Source organism: Citrus sinensis, chromosome 5, assembly GCF_022201045.2.
Source record: "Citrus sinensis cultivar Valencia sweet orange chromosome 5, DVS_A1.0, whole genome shotgun sequence".
Classification (NCBI taxonomy): Eukaryota; Viridiplantae; Streptophyta; class Magnoliopsida; order Sapindales; family Rutaceae; genus Citrus; species Citrus sinensis.
The window spans coordinates 22,600,954-22,620,976 of record NC_068560.1 but is presented as its reverse complement, the minus strand read 5'-3'; the positions used below and the strand labels follow the sequence as shown (position 1 = coordinate 22,620,976).

At 37.4% G+C, this 20,023-nt stretch overlaps 1 pseudogene; it reads right to left on the bottom strand.

The window, feature by feature from the left end:
* Positions 1-1,385: 1,385 nt before the first annotated feature.
* LOC102620330 (SH3 domain-containing protein 1-like) lies at positions 1,386-6,572 on the bottom strand (annotated as a pseudogene).
* Positions 6,573-20,023: the final 13,451 nt, after the last annotated feature.

The window sequence follows — 20,023 nt, the reverse complement described above, 5'->3', positions numbered from 1 at the left end:
AAATAAATTTATTTTTATTTTTTATTAAAATTGTACTAGTATTTAGCATTAAATAGCTTCCAACTTCCAAGCACTTCACATTTTTCTCTACACTTAAAAAGATGATTGATCATGTTTTGCAGATTTGGATTTGGAGCAGGATGGATCCAAACCCATATTTGTCTATCATAGCTTATAACTTTCCTTTACTGTGCAGCATACTTAAATAAGAGAACCATCTCCAATGTTAAAAGCAGCCACTATATAACATTCATTTAGAAACTATATTGAGAGTCGTTTAATAATCATACACAAGAAATGAAACGCCTAGATGCACTTGATCACCTATTTTACTCTGAATAAGAACGATTATGGTGCTATCATCATCTTCTTCACTAGCAACATTAACACCAAATCCAGCGATGGACCCAAACATTTCATCAAGAAAGGTATATATCTAATAAAGTTGAAGCTTGACAAAAAATTTAGGAAGATTAATGCCTTGCCATAACAAGGGGCACAAAAACATCAAAATAGAGATGAAGTAGTATTCTCAAAGCTAAAACTCTCACATCCACCACCAGAATTTCATATCTCCTCAACAATTTTAAGGACTAAAGATAATTAGGATTTAACATTAATTTTTTATATATTAGTTTCATAATTTACAAATCAATGAAGATGAAGATTATGCTAATGAATTCAAATTATACCATACATTCTCTAGATGTTAACAAAAATTTCCAACTCAATCCCACATATTTCATAATATTAAAATTGGAAAGTTTCATTAGTTAGAAGTTTCATTACCTTCAAGTGGAAGATGAAGAAGAACATTATGCAAGTGATTCAGATTATATTGTACATACTCCAAATGCAACTAGAAATTAGAAAGTTCATGCCCACAGATTTCATAACATTATGATTGGAAAGTTTCACAAAGACACAGAAATTCTAAATTCAATCTCTTGCATCAAGGTAGTTTGATTGATATGAGTTACTTTCTAATCAAGCTACTAATATAACATTTAATTCAGGGAGAAAGTAAATTAAAACTGGGAAGAAATAATAGTAAAAATTTGTTGCTAAACATGATGTGCATTTTTTTTTTTAGGCAATTTGGAAACACAGTTGTTACTATAAATATTCTCCTCAACTTGGAGATAAATACAAATATTAAAATGCATATGATCACACATATTACTTGGAGCTTAGTAAGATTTAATTAAGAGAAGCAATCAAACCACTTATCAATTGTCGCAGTCATTCTATAAACTAAAATGGCAATTATAATACAGGAAAAAGAACATATAGATACTTGGCAAGAGTTTATTAAGAAGTCGCATCACATTTGGGTGAGGAGTTTGTTTCTGATATCCTTCTAGCTGGGGCTTTTTCTTGTCTTTCTATGTATGCCGAGGGAAACCAACCAACTTGGCCCTTGCATTCACCTTCTGACCATCCATAAGAGCCACCTTGAGAAGTTATAACTAAAAAGGTGAATTAAACAAAAGTTGACCGTTCAAAGACCTAAGGGGAAAACTAATTATTTTACATAGAAGGAGTGAATTAGTTGTGATTACTGAAATAACAACATTAACCATGGAAGCATAACAAGATATAAATTCACATATCTATAAGGGTAAACTGGGTGGTTTAGAACTGAGCTAGCAACCCTACTATATTCTGATTTGCACTTCAATATAAAAGGGAAAATATGGTAGGAAGAAAGAAAACCAACCATCATTTGTTAACTCATTGCTTTTCAATCAAAATTTTAAGAACAAAATGCCATGTGCTTTGAACATCAAATAAGTATAAGCATTAGTTCTAAATTCCACATATCATAAGTTGTTAGAAGGATAAGTTAATAGCATAGTCGAAAAATCTGTCTTGTTATTTAGAGGGGAAGGTACCGGGCGAATCACAACATAATCATCAATTGAAAGACTTAGCTCCCTATTTGCTTGAGCGTCAAATGGATGTATAACCTATAAGATAATGGGATAAATAGAACTTAATCTTAAAAAAAGCATAACAAAAGTAGCAGCAGTAGCAGCAACGTTCATTGTAACTACTATGATTATGGCCAACAAAGATATATTAGAAACAAAATTCCATTTTTAAATTATGGATCAGATTTTAAATCTGAAATTTTGACTGCTCTCCACAAAACATGGCCTATGCACAAGAAAGTCATAGATAATGAGGATTACAAGTGTCCGACATCTTTTAAGTGATGGATTTAACATGACAGCTTATGGTCAGTCAATTTCCTCTGCCTAATAATTTAAGTTTTCTCGGCCAGATTTATCATCAAATACATAGATTGCCCCCTAGTCACATCCATATAAACATAGGTTTTCTAGGTAAACCAAGTAAGGAGAATCATAATTCAGAAATAATCATAAAAAGGCCCATCTAACTTAAGAGAAAATCTCAAAAAGAGGGATGTTGAGCTATCAGTCTTGTATCTATAAGCAATATCAAGACTTTACATCACCTGCTACGTCGTGAGTGGCTACACAACTTTCAGTGGTTTGGCTTTCTTTGGCATGCCTAACTCAACTTTGATGTTGCTAAGATATTGATAGTAGAGACACATGATACTTCTAGCCCATGCATTCTATCTAGCTCATCCGACATCTATCTCTTTTTTAATTCATTAGTGTTTGCTAAACCTCATGCTTAAAAGTCCTGTTCTCCTAAATAAAGTTTCCTAAGAATGACTTCCTTAGCACCACATTTGGACACTTTTAGAGTAATTTTCTTTGAGGGAAAAGAATTTTCAAGGTGTTAACTAATAAATTTTTTAAAAAATAATTACAATTTGTCCTACGATCATATGACAATTTATCTAGGATGAAAGGATACAGACAGACATCTTCAACTTTTAAGACTAATCACTACTTCCGTAGATGTTGTGCAATAATACAAATACCTGACCAGATGGTAGTGATAGTAGAAAAAAAATTTATTGCTCCAAAATTAAAATAAGAATGCAATATGTTAAGCAAAAGACTGTGCAACATCAAATTAATTGATAAGTTTGTAATTCAGTAAATTAACAACTTTCATGGTAAAATACAACAAATTTCTTTTTTTTAAAAAAAAAAAATCTTAAAAGACAGCAGTCAATTTTGTGCGCATCTTATTTCTTAAGATTTTCCAGGAGGAGGGCAATAGAGGGACTTTCACCTATGCAAGAGAGCAGAAGCCTTACTTTTGCTATAAAGTAGACGTCATTCTGATTAATATGCGTTTGCAAATCAGCTCCGTTTGTATCAGTACTCTGATATAAATCTTGACAAGAAGCACAATTTAAGACATAACAAACCCCAATCATATTGTTTAGAACTACCATTCGCTATTGTAACATTTCGAACAAGTGTTGACTTAATTCAACATTGTTGGAAAGATAGGCTTTTAGAAGCAAAAGAAAGCCTCTCAAACCAAAGTGATTGTCCTTGTATTGATCAAGGGATGTAAACATATTACATTTGCAGGATGAGTTTTCATCACTCCCCTGATTTATTTGGGTTGCAGTAAAACTAAGCGAGCAACTGTTTGAACTGTTAAAAGCACTGAACAATAATTCAATAAATTATGCAAACATTAAAATAGAGGACATATTAAAAATTTTCTAATTACAATGTTAATATTTCCTATATTTTAGCATTTGCATATTTTAATTTATTTAAAAGCTACGTTGATCAACTTTGGGCGTGAAGATTTTAGCTTCTACGAGACTTGATTGGAATATGCATAAGGAAGAGTGTTTAAATATGATGCATCCAACGAAAGACAAACCACGTGTAGTCTTTTAATTAAGCCAAAGTAGCAGCTCAAACAAATGATACTTGGACCAACATGCAATCATGAAGTGGCCGGAAAAAATGACATGTGACTCAACTTGACAATAACATGAAGATAAGAGGCAGAATGTCAGCACATGCATAGGCACACACATGAAAGTATTAACTTATAGATTATTGTCATCTGTTGCTACTGTGATTCAACCGACAGCATGGTAGCTGTCGCTTCTCTACCAAGAGCCATTATTGTAGATTTAAGCTCGGTCAATGTTGCTTCTGCATTTCGAAGCTTCACAGCACTCTCTGCTGATATATCAGATTCCCTAATCTTTGATCGGCGCCTAAATACTTCAGCTGCCTGGTGAAAATATTCAATATAAATCTAACATAATTCTCATCTTGCCTTATACTTGCATATGTTACCTCAAAGCTTACCTGGGGTTCAACTTCATGTCGAAGTTTTTCATAACGATGAGTCAGGTGTCGAGCATCTTCCAAAGGTGCTCCGTTGATTAACGCCCGTAGTGGTTCAGATACCTACATGTCCAAAAACCTGTAACATAGTTAAAAAATGAAAAGAAAGAGCGAAACCTCAATTAAAAAGTTCCTCCAACATAATCATGGAATTTGGGCCTACTTTAAGAATATATATAAGGATAATTTCTGCAATTTTGGGTCTTAGGATGATTGATATTAGGTTATTGTTCTTCTCTTCTGTATTTAAGGTTAAAATAGAAATAAACCTATGCAAATATCTAAATTAGGCCTGTAAGACATCCACATACATCCTTCAGTCTCATGGATTTGATTTTACTATAGATGCAAGTGTCTTTATCGAAAATGCTTGGAGTCAATTGAGAGAACTCATGGCCAATAACTTGTCACACGCTAGTGTTTGCTAGTGATGTAAGAAGTCACAAGGTCTCTTCAACATTTGAACCAATAAAATTATTAAGTCATGGATGTCACTAGCAATGATTTTAATATAAAACATTAAATATTTCAGAGTTGTAACTTTAAAATGGATTCTTTTATTCAATATCTTAGAACTAAGTTTCCTTATGAGAAGATAATAGTTTCGATAATAATTTTACATATAATTTTCTATATTTGAATTATTTTCTAGTTAGGGATGAACTAACCTGATCACGAAGAATCCCGAGCAAAGTTTCCCTCTCATTTCCATCAAATCATGTGAAGTGCCAAATTGAAGAGCAGCTCTTGCAACGCAAGAATTGTCACTTTGATTCTCTGCTCCATACTTGCAACAATCTTCAGCCAACTTTCTCGCTACAATATTTGAATACAAAAATATTGTACACAAGAACTAGTCAAGAAAATAAAAAAAAAATCAAATATTATAACGAAAGCAAGAGCAAACAAACAACCTATTTCCATTTGTTTCAAGCTTACTGCAACAAACCCTTCAATGCCACGAACAATATTCCTCTGAAAATGCTGTTCTACATAGCATATATTCCAAATTATTGTTCAGATAAAACCATAGAAACCATCATAATTGTTCAACATACATTAAGCTCCGTTTGGTAAATACTTGCAACTTCAGTCTAGAAAATACAGTTTTTTGTACCATATTTGACAAAATTATTATTTAAAAATCAAATTTTAAAGAAGCTTTGAGAGGTAGACCTTATACTTCTTTACAGACAACATGTGTGCTCCACATGACTCAAGGAGCTAAAATCAAAATTTGACTGTTAATCAACATAATCAAATTTTGTTGACCAAATTCAAAAGCCAAATGGCACAGCCCAGAAGCTTTTGAATACAATAACTTGGTAGAAAGCTCCATTTTTTGTTGGCTACAGTAAAAGCATGTTGTTTTATTCTTCTTATACTTTACGCCTGCATCAGCTTAAATCACTTCTTAAACGCTTGCTTTAACTGCACCGCTTCGTACTGCTCTACATATGTAACGGTTATGCGGTTGTAGCTCACGGCTCAAGCTGCGCGTTTGTTTGACGTGGTAGTTACGTTACGACGTTTCGAGTCTGTTAAACATTCGGTGATAAGAGTATTATCAGTTATTTCAAAGGGACAAATAAGATTAGTTACAACAAACCCACTAATTTTATAAAATTCGAGTGAGATGGAATAAAATAAAAAATAAATACAAAATTGGCTTTTATTTTTTAGGTTGACTATATTTCGTGTTCTCTTCAGGCACTACTACAATTACTCCCTATATATCAGTTACACCCACGTATCATCGACATAAAAAATAAAATTTAATGTCACTTGTTTAGTTAAAAAAAAGCCTTACGGAGCATATCATAGTACCATACAATACAAGGAGTCTTCATTCTCTTGTTTTTCAAACTCTGAAGGGGTCAATATTCCCCAATTCCCCCTCGAAAATTCTGATTAGGACATTATTCATCGCTTGATAAAATCAAAGTAGCGACAAAGTTAGGAAAAATATGAGTTCTAAGTAATTGCTAGGCAAGGCTCCTGAGAGCAAAATTATCCTAAGCATTATAGGCATACATGGGGTGGTACATAAAGCACGTTGAATTCCACACTATAACACAAACCCAAAAAGACAAGTAATAACTTAATTGATATAAAGACAAAAAGAAGATAAAATGATATAGAAAAATGAATTTCAAAGAGATAGCAACATACAATAGACTGAAGCCACTTGATCTGCTCATTGATTGCAGCCTTAAACATGCAAATAGTTACTGTACGCTAGTGCTCTAAGAAGTGAAAATGATGCAAACCCTGATTCCCTTTTGATGAAGAGTAGGAATCCATATTATACTAGGATTAGTTTCCTTATTAACTAAAGTTTAAGACTTTTAAATTCCTTTCTAATTTAGAATTTTGTTTCCCTTTCAATTTAGGATTTTGTTTTACTTCATGAATTAGGATAATTACTACTACTATAAATAGCTCCCTCTTGTAGCCTTTGAAGGCAGAGAATTTTGAGTTCAATAATATTTCAATTTTCAAATCTCTTTGTGAGTATTTGAACAGTTAATTCTCGGTATTCTGTGGGATCAACGAGTCTTAACCCCTAAGTTCGCGGTATTCTTTTGAATCAATGTGAATTTAGTTGTTCTTTTATTCCGGTATTCTCTAGAATCAACGGAATATTTTGAACATTAAACTTCCGCTGCATCAACTTGGTATCAGAGACAAAACCTGGTATCACCAACCTAACTCCATCTACCACCAAACCTTTCCTTTTTCCCTTTTTGATTTTTTCCTTTTAGCTTAAAAAAAAAAAAAAAAAACCACTTTTTCAGACAAACCACCACCATCATCTTACCAACCCAAAATCTTTCAGATCCACCCACCCTTACTTGATTTCCGACCACCATCATAGGCAATCTAAAACTTTTTGCTTAATTACAGTTTCGGCCTAAAATTTTTATTTACTTTCAGTTTAACCCCACTACCTTTTTAAACCCGAATTTGAAAAAATGTCTCCAAGAAAAGCTCGTGATGCTCATACTACAACTTACAATCAAGAAGATGTTTCGAAAGATGAATCCCTGGCTAGTATGACAGCCAGAATTGATATGTTAGCTGCACAAATGGCACGAATAGCAGAGTTACTTGACGAACGCCATCGTACTCCAGAACGTGAAGACAAATCAAGTGTAAGCTTTGCTAACCCATTCTCTAGGCGTCGACCTAGAACTGAGTCTACTGATGACAGAAGATGGGAATCTGGGTTGAGAATTGACATTCCCGAATTTCAAGGAAGTGGTCAACCTGAAGAATTATTAGACTGGATTAACGCCATTGAGGAAGTTTTCGAATACAAAGAAGTTCTTGAAAATAAACTAGTTTCGCTTGCTGCAACTCGATTTCGTGGAAGAGCAGCAGCTTGGTGGCAACAAACTAAGCTCACAAGGATTAGGCAAGGCAAAAAGAAGATTGATTCTTGGGAAAAGTTCAAGAAGCACTTGCGTGGAGCATTCTTGCCTCATAATTACGCCAAACTGTTATACCAACAGCTACAGAATTTAAGGCAAGGTAATCGATCAGTGGATGATTACACTACAGAATTTCATTGGTTGGTGGCCCGCAATGACTTGACAGAGACAGAAGAACAACAGGTTTCCCGCTACATTGGAGGCCTACGATCTCAATTTCAAGACCAATTAAATTTACTTGACCCATACTCTGTTTCAGAGGCACACCAACAAGCCTTGCAGTTGGAGAAGCAATTTAGTCGACGTACTAATGACTCAAGCTTTCGGGGTGCTCGAAGTGTTGTTCGTGATAATTCAAACCCAACTTCCCAATTTCGTAATTTCACTCCTTCAAATCCTCCAAATAAAACTAGTAAACCTAGTGAAATCGGTCAAAGCAGCAAAACTCAATCCTCGGGTTCGGGATTACGCTGTTTTAATTGCGGAGAAAATGGGCACCGAATGACAGAATGTAAAAAGGTAGGAAAATATGGTAAAGGCTTATTCGTAGGCACAGAGGAAAGTGAAGACTACCAGGAGGAAGAAACTGAAGAGTTCGCTGTAGAGCCAACTTTTGATAGTAGTGGTAGCGCTCAATCTGTTGAAGAACATAGTGATAGCGAGCCAATGTTGATCGTGAACCGCACATTCTTCACTCCTAAAGGTCAAGACAAAGACAAGTGGCTACGACAGAATATCTTTCAAACTACTTGCACAATCGGGGGTAAAGTATGTCGTATGGTCATAGACTCCGGCAGTTGCGAGAATGTCATTTCGGAAGAAGCCATAACAAAGCTAAATTTAAAGACAGAACCTCATCAAACTCCATACAAGCTCACATGGCTGAAGAAGGGAAATCAAGTGACAGTATCGAAACGTTGCTTAGTTTCCTTATCCATTGGTTCAATTTATAAAGACAAAATTTGGTGTGATGTTGTGGCTATGGATGCTTGTCATCTATTACTGGGTAGACCTTGGCAATATGATCGAAACGTAGTGCATGATGGGAAGAGAAACACCTACAGCTTTATGTTTAACAACACCAAGATCGTTCTCCTACCTAACAAAGAGTTTACTCTCCAGCAAGACTTGGGTAATTATTTGTTAGGAAAGAAGCAATTTATAGATGTTGTAGCAGAGACAAAGAGAGTCTACATTTTATTGGGAAAAGAGAGTAACGGTGATTCGAAGATTCCTGAAGCTGTGACACCTATTCTGGCGGAATTTCAAGATTTGTTCCCTAATGAGCTACCACAGGGTTTACCACCTCTTCGAGATATACAACACCAAATTGATTTGGTACCAGGTTCTACATTACCAAATCGACCTCATTATCGTATGAGTCCTACAGAACATGAGGAATTAAGGCGCCAAGTGGAAGAGTTACTAGAAAAGGGATTTATCCGTGAAAGTCTTAGTCCATGTGCAGTTCCTGCTTTATTGACTCCAAAGAAAGATGGTTCTTGGAGGATGTGCGTGGACAGTCGAGCTATCAATAAAATTACAGTTCGATATCGTTTTCCAATCCCTCGATTAGATGACTTGTTAGATCAACTCAGTGGAGCAACAATTTTTACCAAACTTGATTTGAAAAGTGGCTACCATCAAATTCGAATACGGCCTGGAGATGAATGGAAAACAGCTTTTAAAATTCGCGAAGGGTTATACGAGTGGTTGGTAATGCCGTTTGGCTTATCCAATGCTCCGAGTACTTTTATGCGAGTCATGAATCAAGTTCTTCGCCCTTTCATTGGAAAGTTTGTGGTTGTTTACTTCGATGATATACTTATATATAGCACCAGTCACGAGTTACATCTACAACATTTGAGAGAAGTGCTTTCAGCCTTAAGAGCAGCAAGTTTATACACAGCAGTAAACAAGTGTATTTTCTTGACAGAGAAAGTATTATTTTTGGGATATGTGGTGTCGAAGGATGGAATATCTGTTGACCAATCAAAAGTGGATGCTATTCGAGATTGGCCTCAACCAACTACTTTATCCGCCACTAGAAGTTTCCATGGATTGGCCTCTTTTTACAGGCGATTCATTCCTCATTTCAGTACTATTATGGCACCAATCACGAATTGCATGAAAGGAGGACAATTCTCTTGGACAGAAGCAGCTATTAAGGCATTGAAGATTATCAAAGAAAAGTTGATTACTGCCCCAGTACTTGCCCTACCAGATTTTTCGCTCACTTTTGAGATACATTGTGATGCTTCTAAGGTCGGCATTGGAGCTGTTCTTAGCCAACAAGGTAAGCCTATAGCTTATTTCAGTGAGAAGTTGAATGGAGCAAAGGCACACTACAGCACTTATGACGTGGAATTTTACGCAGTAGTTCAACCGTTAAAACATTGGCGACATTATCTAATTCATAAAGACTTTATTTTATACACTGACCATGCCGCGTTAAAGTACCTCAATAGTCAAGACAAGCTCTCTCACAGCCATGCCACGTGGACAGCATTCCTTCAACAATTTACTTTTGTAGTGAAGCATACCTCTGGTGAATCCAACCGGGTAGCAGATGCACTTAGTCGACGAGCTTCTTTATTGACACAGATGCATAATCAAGTTCTTGGATTTGACACATTTCGAGAGTTATATGCTTCTGATCCTTACTTTGCTCATATATTAGAAGACGTTGTTGCAGGGTTTCGCTCAGATTATCATTTACATGACGAATTCCTTTTCAAGAGTAATCAGTTGTGTGTTCCTAACTCAAGTTTGAGATTGAAAATCATTTCAGAGTTACATAATGAAGGGCACATGGGTCGTGACAAAACTCTGGCTCTAATCGCCAACACTTATTTTTGGCCTACTATGAGGCGTGAAGTCCATCACTATGTTGAGACTTGTCGCAATTGTCAAGTTTCCAAGGGTGCAGCAACTAATGCTGGGTTATATATGCCGCTGCCGATTCCTACACAACCTTGGGCTGACATTAGCATGGATTTTGTTTTGGGATTACCCCGCACTCAGAGGGGTATGGATTCAATATTTGTTGTTGTTGATCGATTCTCGAAAATGGCTCACTTCATTGCTTGCAAGAAAACTACAGACGCTTTGACTGTTGCTCGCCTATTCTTCAAGGAAGTCTATAGATTGCATGGTTTACCAAGTTCTATAGTATCTGACCGAGATACACGATTTCTTAGCCATTTTTGGAAGACTTTGTGGAAATTGACCAACACTCGCCTGAATTTTAGTAGTGCTTACCACCCACAAACAGATGGTCAAACTGAAGTTGTCAACCGCTCTTTAGGAAACCATCTACGTAGTCTAGTTGGTGATAACTTGAAGATGTGGGATCAGAAGTTATATCAAGTCGAGTTTACTTATAACCGTGAAGTTAAGCGTAGTACTGGTTTAAGCCCTTTTCAGGTGAATTACGGATATAATCCACGAGCTCTTATCGACTTGGCTCCAGTTCCAGATTTAGTTCGCAAAAGCGGTAAAGCAGAAGACTTTATTAAGCAGCTTCAGCAGATTCATGAAACTACGCAAGAGTCTTTGAAGCAGACGACCGAAGGTTATAAAATTATGGCAGACAAAAAACGTCGAGCTTTGGAATTTCAAGTAGGAGATTTTGTTTGGGCTGTCCTAACTAAAGATAGATTCTCCGTTGGTGAGTACAACAAGCTTTCTGCCAGGAAAATCGGCCCTTTGGAGATTCTAGAGAAGATAAATCCTAATGCCTACAGATTAAAGCTTCCTAGTCATATCCGCACCGCAGATGTATTTAATGTTAAGCATCTTATTCCTTACAGAGGTGATCATGATGAAGATGTTGTTGCTGACAATCCGAATTCGAGGGCGATTTCTCTCCACCCTGGGGGGAATGATGAAGAGTAGGAATCCATATTATACTAGGATTAGTTTCCTTATTAACTAAAGTTTAAGACTTTTAAATTCCTTTCTAATTTAGAATTTTGTTTCCCTTTCAATTTAGGATTTTATTTTACTTCATGAATTAGGATAATTACTACTACTATAAATAGCTCCCTCTTGTAGCCTTTGAAGGCAGAGAATTTTGAGTTCAATAATATTTCAATTTTCAAATCTCTTTGTGAGTATTTGAACAGTTAATTCTCGGTATTCTGTGGGATCAACGAGTCTTAACCCCTAAGTTCGCGGTATTCTTTTGAATCAATGTGAATTTAGTTGTTCTTTTATTCCGGTATTCTCTAGAATCAACGGAATATTTTGAACATTAAACTTCCGCTGCATCAACTTGGTATCAGAGACAAAACCTGGTATCACCAACCTAACTCCATCTACCACCAAACCTTTCCTTTTTCCCTTTTTGATTTTTTCCTTTTAGCTTAAAAAAAAAAAAAACCACTTTTTCAGACAAACCACCACCATCATCTTACCAACCCAAAATCTTTCAGATCCACCCACCCTTACTTGATTTCCGACCACCATCATAGGCAATCTAAAACTTATTGCTAAATTACAGTTTCGGCCTAAAATTTTTATTTACTTTCAGTTTAACCCCACTACCTTTTTAAACCCGAATTTGAAAAAATGTCTCCAAGAAAAGCTCGTGATGCTCATACTACAACTTACAATCAAGAAGATGTTTCGAAAGATGAATCCCTGGCTAGTATGACAGCCAGAATTGATATGTTAGCTGCACAAATGGCACGAATAGCAGAGTTACTTGACGAACGCCATCGTACTCCAGAACGTGAAGACAAATCAAGTGTAAGCTTTGCTAACCCATTCTCTAGGCGTCGACCTAGAACTGAGTCTACTGATGACAGAAGATGGGAATCTGGGTTGAGAATTGACATTCCCGAATTTCAAGGAAGTGGTCAACCTGAAGAATTATTAGACTGGATTAACGCCATTGAGGAAGTTTTCGAATACAAAGAAGTTCTTGAAAATAAACTAGTTTCGCTTGCTGCAACTCGATTTCGTGGAAGAGCAGCAGCTTGGTGGCAACAAACTAAGCTCACAAGGATTAGGCAAGGCAAAAAGAAGATTGATTCTTGGGAAAAGTTCAAAAAGCACTTGCGTGGAGCATTCTTGCCTCATAATTACGCCAAACTGTTATACCAACAGCTACAGAATTTAAGGCAAGGTAATCGATCAGTGGATGATTACACTACAGAATTTCATTGGTTGGTGGCCCGCAATGACTTGACAGAGACAGAAGAACAACAGGTTTCCCGCTACATTGGAGGCCTACGATCTCAATTTCAAGACCAATTAAATTTACTTGACCCATACTCTGTTTCAGAGGCACACCAACAAGCCTTGCAGTTGGAGAAGCAATTTAGTCGACGTACTAATGACTCAAGCTTTCGGGGTGCTCGAAGTGTTGTTCGTGATAATTCAAACCCAACTTCCCAATTTCGTAATTTCACTCCTTCAAATCCTCCAAATAAAACTAGTAAACCTAGTGAAATCGGTCAAAGCAGCAAAACTCAATCCTCGGGTTCGGGATTACGCTGTTTTAATTGCGGAGAAAATGGGCACCGAATGACAGAATGTAAAAAGGTAGGAAAATATGGTAAAGGCTTATTCGTAGGCACAGAGGAAAGTGAAGACTACCAGGAGGAAGAAACTGAAGAGTTCGCTGTAGAGCCAACTTTTGATAGTAGTGGTAGCGCTCAATCTGTTGAAGAACATAGTGATAGCGATCCAATGTTGATCGTGAACCGCACATTCTTCACTCCTAAAGGTCAAGACAAAGACAAGTGGCTACGACAGAATATCTTTCAAACTACTTGCACAATCGGGGGTAAAGTATGTCGTATGGTCATAGACTCCGGCAGTTGCGAGAATGTCATTTCGGAAGAAGCCATAACAAAGCTAAATTTAAAGACAGAACCTCATCAAACTCCATACAAGCTCACATGGCTGAAGAAGGGAAATCAAGTGACAGTATCGAAACGTTGCTTAGTTTCCTTATCCATTGGTTCAATTTATAAAGACAAAATTTGGTGTGATGTTGTGGCTATGGATGCTTGTCATCTATTACTGGGTAGACCTTGGCAATATGATCGAAACGTAGTGCATGATGGGAAGAGAAACACCTACAGCTTTATGTTTAACAACACCAAGATCGTTCTCCTACCTAACAAAGAGTTTACTCTCCAGCAAGACTTGGGTAATTATTTGTTAGGAAAGAAGCAATTTATAGATGTTGTAGCAGAGACAAAGAGAGTCTACATTTTATTGGGAAAAGAGAGTAACGGTGATTCGAAGATTCCTGAAGCTGTGACACCTATTCTGGCGGAATTTCAAGATTTGTTCCCTAATGAGCTACCACAGGGTTTACCACCTCTTCGAGATATACAACACCAAATTGATTTGGTACCAGGTTCTACATTACCAAATCGACCTCATTATCGTATGAGTCCTACAGAACATGAGGAATTAAGGCGCCAAGTGGAAGAGTTACTAGAAAAGGGATTTATCCGTGAAAGTCTTAGTCCATGTGCAGTTCCTGCTTTATTGACTCCAAAGAAAGATGGTTCTTGGAGGATGTGCGTGGACAGTCGAGCTATCAATAAAATTACAGTTCGATATCGTTTTCCAATCCCTCGATTAGATGACTTGTTAGATCAACTCAGTGGAGCAACAATTTTTACCAAACTTGATTTGAAAAGTGGCTACCATCAAATTCGAATACGGCCTGGAGATGAATGGAAAACAGCTTTTAAAATTCGCGAAGGGTTATACGAGTGGTTGGTAATGCCGTTTGGCTTATCCAATGCTCCGAGTACTTTTATGCGAGTCATGAATCAAGTTCTTCGCCCTTTCATTGGAAAGTTTGTGGTTGTTTACTTCGATGATATACTTATATATAGCACCAGTCACGAGTTACATCTACAACATTTGAGAGAAGTGCTTTCAGCCTTAAGAGCAGCAAGTTTATACACAGCAGTAAACAAGTGTATTTTCTTGACAGAGAAAGTATTATTTTTGGGATATGTGGTGTCGAAGGATGGTATATCTGTTGACCAATCAAAAGTGGATGCTATTCGAGATTGGCCTCAACCAACTACTTTATCTGCCACTAGAAGTTTCCATGGATTGGCCTCTTTTTACAGGCGATTCATTCCTCATTTCAGTACTATTATGGCACCAATCACGAATTGCATGAAAGGAGGACAATTCTCTTGGACAGAAGCAGCTATTAAGGCATTGAAGATTATCAAAGAAAAGTTGATTACTGCCCCAGTACTTGCCCTACCAGATTTTTCGCTCACTTTTGAGATACATTGTGATGCTTCTAAGGTCGGCATTGGAGCTGTTCTTAGCCAACAAGGTAAGCCTATAGCTTATTTCAGTGAGAAGTTGAATGGAGCAAAGGCACACTACAGCACTTATGACGTGGAATTTTACGCAGTAGTTCAAGCGTTAAAACATTGGCGACATTATCTAATTCATAAAGACTTTATTTTATACACTGACCATGCCGCGTTAAAGTACCTCAATAGTCAAGACAAGCTCTCTCACAGCCATGCCACGTGGACAGCATTCCTTCAACAATTTACTTTTGTAGTGAAGCATACCTCTGGTGAATCCAACCGGGTAGCAGATGCACTTAGTCGACGAGCTTCTTTATTGACACAGATGCATAATCAAGTTCTTGGATTTGACACATTTCGAGAGTTATATGCTTCTGATCCTTACTTTGCTCCTATATTAGAAGACGTTGTTGCAGGGTTTCGCTCAGATTATCATTTACATGACGAATTCCTTTTCAAGAGTAATCAGTTGTGTGTTCCTAACTCAAGTTTGAGATTGAAAATCATTTCAGAGTTACATAATGAAGGGCACATGGGTCGTGACAAAACTCTGGCTCTAATCGCCAACACTTATTTTTGGCCTACTATGAGGCGTGAAGTCCATCACTATGTTGAGACTTGTCGCAATTGTCAAGTTTCCAAGGGTGCAGCAACTAATGCTGGGTTATATATGCCGCTGCCGATTCCTACACAACCTTGGGCTGACATTAGCATGGATTTTGTTTTGGGATTACCCCGCACTCAGAGGGGTATGGATTCAATATTTGTTGTTGTTGATCGATTCTCGAAAATGGCTCACTTCATTGCTTGCAAGAAAACTACAGACGCTTTGACTGTTGCTCGCCTATTCTTCAAGGAAGTCTATAGATTGCATGGTTTACCAAGTTCTATAGTATCTGACCGAGATACACGATTTCTTAGCCATTTTTGGAAGACTTTGTGGAAATTGACCAACACTCGCCTGAATTTTAGTAGTGCTTACCACCCACAAACAGATGGTCAAACTGAAGTTGTCAACCGCTCTTTAGGAAACCATCTACGTAGTCTAGTTGGTGATAACTTGAAGATGTGGGATCAGAAGTTATATCAAGTCGAGTTTACTTATAACCGTGAAGTTAAGCGTAGTACTGGTTTAAGCCCTTTTCAGGTGAATTACGGATATAATCCACGAGCTCTTATCGACTTGGCTCCAGTTCCAGATTTAGTTCGCAAAAGCGGTAAAGCAGAAGACTTTATTAAGCAGCTTCAGCAGATTCATGAAACTACGCAAGAGTCTTTGAAGCAGACGACCGAAGGTTATAAAATTATGGCAGACAAAAAACGTCGAGCTTTGGAATTTCAAGTAGGAGATTTTGTTTGGGCTGTCCTAACTAAAGATAGATTCTCCGTTGGTGAGTACAACAAGCTTTCTGCCAGGAAAATCGGCCCTTTGGAGATTCTAGAGAAGATAAATCCTAATGCCTACAGATTAAAGCTTCCTAGTCATATCCGCACCGCAGATGTATTTAATGTTAAGCATCTTATTCCTTACAGAGGTGATCATGATGAAGATGTTGTTGCTGACAATCCGAATTCGAGGGCGATTTCTCTCCACCCTGGGGGGAATGATGAAGAGTAGGAATCCATATTATACTAGGATTAGTTTCCTTATTAACTAAAGTTTAAGACTTTTAAATTCCTTTCTAATTTAGAATTTTGTTTCCCTTTCAATTTAGGATTTTATTTTACTTCATGAATTAGGATAATTACTACTACTATAAATAGCTCCCTCTTGTAGCCTTTGAAGGCAGAGAATTTTGAGTTCAATAATATTTCAATTTTCAAATCTCTTTGTGAGTATTTGAACAGTTAATTCTCGGTATTCTGTGGGATCAACGAGTCTTAACCCCTAAGTTCGCGGTATTCTTTTGAATCAATGTGAATTTAGTTGTTCTTTTATTCCGGTATTCTCTAGAATCAACGGAATATTTTGAACATTAAACTTCCGCTGCATCAACTTGGTATCAGAGACAAAACCTGGTATCACCAACCTAACTCCATCTACCACCAAACCTTTCCTTTTTCCCTTTTTGATTTTTTCCTTTTAGCTTAAAAAAAAAAAAAACCACTTTTTCAGACAAACCACCACCATCATCTTACCAACCCAAAATCTTTCAGATCCACCCACCCTTACTTGATTTCCGACCACCATCATAGGCAATCTAAAACTTATTGCTAAATTACAGTTTCGGCCTAAAATTTTTATTTACTTTCAGTTTAACCCCACTACCTTTTTAAACCCGAATTTGAAAAAATGTCTCCAAGAAAAGCTCGTGATGCTCATACTACAACTTACAATCAAGAAGATGTTTCGAAAGATGAATCCCTGGCTAGTATGACAGCCAGAATTGATATGTTAGCTGCACAAATGGCACGAATAGCAGAGTTACTTGACGAACGCCATCGTACTCCAGAACGTGAAGACAAATCAAGTGTAAGCTTTGCTAACCCATTCTCTAGGCGTCGACCTAGAACTGAGTCTACTGATGACAGAAGATGGGAATCTGGGTTGAGAATTGACATTCCCGAATTTCAAGGAAGTGGTCAACCTGAAGAATTATTAGACTGGATTAACGCCATTGAGGAAGTTTTCGAATACAAAGAAGTTCTTGAAAATAAACTAGTTTCGCTTGCTGCAACTCGATTTCGTGGAAGAGCAGCAGCTTGGTGGCAACAAACTAAGCTCACAAGGATTAGGCAAGGCAAAAAGAAGATTGATTCTTGGGAAAAGTTCAAAAAGCACTTGCGTGGAGCATTCTTGCCTCATAATTACGCCAAACTGTTATACCAACAGCTACAGAATTTAAGGCAAGGTAATCGATCAGTGGATGATTACACTACAGAATTTCATTGGTTGGTGGCCCGCAATGACTTGACAGAGACAGAAGAACAACAGGTTTCCCGCTACATTGGAGGCCTACGATCTCAATTTCAAGACCAATTAAATTTACTTGACCCATACTCTGTTTCAGAGGCACACCAACAAGCCTTGCAGTTGGAGAAGCAATTTAGTCGACGTACTAATGACTCAAGCTTTCGGGGTGCTCGAAGTGTTGTTCGTGATAATTCAAACCCAACTTCCCAATTTCGTAATTTCACTCCTTCAAATCCTCCAAATAAAACTAGTAAACCTAGTGAAATCGGTCAAAGCAGCAAAACTCAATCCTCGGGTTCGGGATTACGCTGTTTTAATTGCGGAGAAAATGGGCACCGAATGACAGAATGTAAAAAGGTAGGAAAATATGGTAAAGGCTTATTCGTAGGCACAGAGGAAAGTGAAGACTACCAGGAGGAAGAAACTGAAGAGTTCGCTGTAGAGCCAACTTTTGATAGTAGTGGTAGCGCTCAATCTGTTGAAGAACATAGTGATAGCGATCCAATGTTGATCGTGAACCGCACATTCTTCACTCCTAAAGGTCAAGACAAAGACAAGTGGCTACGACAGAATATCTTTCAAACTACTTGCACAATCGGGGGTAAAGTATGTCGTATGGTCATAGACTCCGGCAGTTGCGAGAATGTCATTTCGGAAGAAGCCATAACAAAGCTAAATTTAAAGACAGAACCTCATCAAACTCCATACAAGCTCACATGGCTGAAGAAGGGAAATCAAGTGACAGTATCGAAACGTTGCTTAGTTTCCTTATCCATTGGTTCAATTTATAAAGACAAAATTTGGTGTGATGTTGTGGCTATGGATGCTTGTCATCTATTACTGGGTAGACCTTGGCAATATGATCGAAACGTAGTGCATGATGGGAAGAGAAACACCTACAGCTTTATGTTTAACAACACCAAGATCGTTCTCCTACCTAACAAAGAGTTTACTCTCCAGCAAGACTTGGGTAATTATTTGTTAGGAAAGAAGCAATTTATAGATGTTGTAGCAGAGACAAAGAGAGTCTACATTTTATTGGGAAAAGAGAGTAACGGTGATTCGAAGATTCCTGAAGCTGTGACACCTATTCTGGCGGAATTTCAAGATTTGTTCCCTAATGAGCTACCACAGGGTTTACCACCTCTTCGAGATATACAACACCAAATTGATTTGGTACCAGGTTCTACATTACCAAATCGACCTCATTATCGTATGAGTCCTACAGAACATGAGGAATTAAGGCGCCAAGTGGAAGAGTTACTAGAAAAGGGATTTATCCGTGAAAGTCTTAGTCCATGTGCAGTTCCTGCTTTATTGACTCCAAAGAAAGATGGTTCTTGGAGGATGTGCGTGGACAGTCGAGCTATCAATAAAATTACAGTTCGATATCGTTTTCCAATCCCTCGATTAGATGACTTGTTAGATCAACTCAGTGGAGCAACAATTTTTACCAAACTTGATTTGAAAAGTGGCTACCATCAAATTCGAATACGGCCTGGAGATGAATGGAAAACAGCTTTTAAAATTCGCGAAGGGTTATACGAGTGGTTGGTAATGCCGTTTGGCTTATCCAATGCTCCGAGTACTTTTATGCGAGTCATGAATCAAGTTCTTCGCCCTTTCATTGGAAAGTTTGTGGTTGTTTACTTCGATGATATACTTATATATAGCACCAGTCACGAGTTACATCTACAACATTTGAGAGAAGTGCTTTCAGCCTTAAGAGCAGCAAGTTTATACACAGCAGTAAACAAGTGTATTTTCTTGACAGAGAAAGTATTATTTTTGGGATATGTGGTGTCGAAGGATGGTATATCTGTTGACCAATCAAAAGTGGATGCTATTCGAGATTGGCCTCAACCAACTACTTTATCTGCCACTAGAAGTTTCCATGGATTGGCCTCTTTTTACAGGCGATTCATTCCTCATTTCAGTACTATTATGGCACCAATCACGAATTGCATGAAAGGAGGACAATTCTCTTGGACAGAAGCAGCTATTAAGGCATTGAAGATTATCAAAGAAAAGTTGATTACTGCCCCAGTACTTGCCCTACCAGATTTTTCGCTCACTTTTGAGATACATTGTGATGCT